Here is a 2,500-nt window from a genome sequence, read left to right as displayed (position 1 = left end):
CCTGTTATTGCTCAATCTCGTGTGGCTAAACGCCACTAGTCCCTCTAAGAAGTTAGACGCCGACCGATTGGGTCGCGTAACTAGTTAGCAAGCCAGAGTCTCGTTCGTTATCGGAATTAACCAGACAAATCGCTCCACCAACTAAGAACGGCCATGCACCACCACCCACAGAATCAAGAAAGAGCTCTCAATCTGTCAATCCTCACTGTGTCCGGGCCGGGTGAGATTTCCCGTGTTGAGTCAAATTAAGCCGCAGGCTCCACTCCTGGTGGTGCCCTTCCGTCAATTCCTTTAAGTTTCAGCTTTGCAACCATACTTCCCCCGGAACCCAAAGACTTTGGTTTCCCGCAAGCTGCCGGAGAGGTCGTAAAACTAACGCCCCCCGATCGCTAGTTGGCATCGTTTATAGTCAGAACTAGGACGGTATCTGATCGTCTTCGAACCTCTGACTTTCGCTCTTGATTAAAGAAAACATTCTTGGCAAATGCTTTCGCAGTCGTTCGTCTTGCGCCGATCCAAGAATTTCACCTCTAACGGCACAGTACGAATGCCCCCGTCTGTCCCTCTTAATCATTACCTCGCGCTCCGAAAACCAACAAAATAGAACCGAGGTCCTATTCCATTATTCCATGCACCATTATTCAGGCGAATCGCCTGCTTTGAACACTCTAATTTTTTCAAAGTAAACGTTCCGGCCGCCGCCGACACTCAGTCAAGGGCACCGGCGGAGAACCGGAGGTGAGGCCAGGACGGCCAGTACACGCCTTGCGACGGACCGGCCGCCTGCGCCCAAAATCCAACTACGAGCTTTTTAACCGCAACAACTTAAATATACACTTTTGGAGCTGGAATTACCGCGGCTGCTGGCACCAGACTTGCCCTCCAATGGATACTCGTTAAAGGTTTTAAAGTGTACTCATTCCAATTACAGGGCCTCGTTTAGAGTCCTGTATTGTTATTTTTCGTCACTACCTCCCCGCGTCGGGAATGGGTAATTTGCGCGCCTGCTGCCTTCCTTGGATGTGGTAGCCGTTTCTCAGGCTCCCTCTCCGGAATCGAACCCTGATTCTCCGTTACCCGTAAGAACCTCGGTAGGCCAGTACCGTACCGACGAAAGTTGATAGGGCAGACACTTGAATGATCCGTCGCCGGTGCGAGACCGTGCGATCCGCAAAGTTATCCAGAGTCACCAAAGGTTGCGGGCCGAAGCCCGGTCGGTTTTTGGTCTGATAAAAGCACGCCTCCCGCGAGGTCGGCGCTTCACGCATGTATTAGCTCTAGCATTTCCACAGTTAACCACGTAAAACGTACGATCAAATGAACCATAACTGATTTAATGAGCCATTCGCAGTTTCACTGTACGAGAGCTCGTACTTAGACTTGCATGGCTTAATCTTTGAGACAAGCATATGACTACTGGCAGGATCAACCAGGTAGCTACTTTAGCGTAGCCCGAAAGGCCGACGAAGGAGGCGCCGCTGATGCGGCGCCGTCGCTCGGTCGATGCGAAACCCGAAGGCTTCTCTCCGTTAAAATTTCGTTCTTTGCTCGGCTGCCCGAACTCAGAAAACCGTCACCGCCCGTCGCACCCGCCGGAGTAAGACTTCGTCGGCAGGCCTTTCGACCGCCACGTCGCCAACACCGGCGCGAGCGCAACGCACGCCAGACAACTTCGCCGAAGCGACCGCTCAGAACCCGACAAACTGACACTCGGCTCTTCGCGCAGCAGCAACATCTGCCCAGCGAGCCAATCGCCTTTTCACCGATTCTTTACTTGTCGAAGCTTGTCAGCTCCCACAAGTATAGCAAAGATGAGTGTTGTCCCTGGGGTCTTCCGTTTGAAATTCTAACGTAAAAAAAAGGTGCACGATTGCGCCAGGTGTTGAACTATTGCGAGGCATATCACACGCTCGCGCGGCCTATACAGGCGCTTGCTCGCGCGCGCGGCCGAAATATGTTCAATGTTCGCGCGGCCTAAACAGGCTCATGCTCGCGCGGCCGAAATGTACTCAATACTCGCGCGGCCTATACAGGCTCTTGCTCGCGCGCGCGGCCGAAATATGTTCAATGTTCGCGCGGCCGACATGTATTCAATGCTCGCGCGGCCTAAACAGGCTCATGCTCCCGCGGCCGAAATGTACTCACTGCTCGCGCAGCCTAAACAGGCTCATGCTCCCGCGGCCGAAATATATTCAAAGCTCGCGCGGCCTAAACAGGCTCATGCTCCCGCGGCCTAAATATGCTCTTGCTCGCTGGGCGGAAATATGCTAAAGCCCGAGTGCGCGAAAAAAAAATTGTAAAGGACAGTCACAAAAAATAAAGACCTGCCCTCTATGTGAACGTGGAAAGGCCCGCCGCGCGGCAAAAAAGTGTCGAAAAGAAAAATCGAAAAAATTGCAAAGGACTGTCGACAAACATAAAAAATTTCGCCCCGATGTGAACGTGCAAAGGCCCGCCGCGCGGCAAAAAAGTGTCGAAAAGAGAGATCGAAAAAATTGCA

The 2,500-nt window shown here is 52.6% G+C and overlaps 1 non-coding gene across 1 annotated transcript in view; it reads right to left on the bottom strand.

Annotated features, from left to right (window-relative positions):
- Positions 1–1,436, bottom strand: part of LOC146143621 (small subunit ribosomal RNA) — a 1,811-nt gene extending 375 nt beyond the window's left edge. The window contains exon 1 of the ribosomal RNA XR_014500386.1: positions 1–1,436. This exon is cut by the window's left edge and continues 375 nt beyond it. This is a non-coding gene — a ribosomal RNA (small subunit ribosomal RNA).
- Between the last annotated feature and the right edge of the window lie 1,064 nt (positions 1,437–2,500).

The sequence above is a fragment of the Ascidiella aspersa genome, chromosome 5 (assembly GCF_963924565.1).
Source record: "Ascidiella aspersa chromosome 5, kaAscAspe10.2, whole genome shotgun sequence".
NCBI classification, from domain to species: Eukaryota; Metazoa; Chordata; class Ascidiacea; order Phlebobranchia; family Ascidiidae; genus Ascidiella; species Ascidiella aspersa.
Note: the sequence above shows the minus strand (reverse complement) of the source record. Positions and strands in the feature narration are given on the sequence as shown.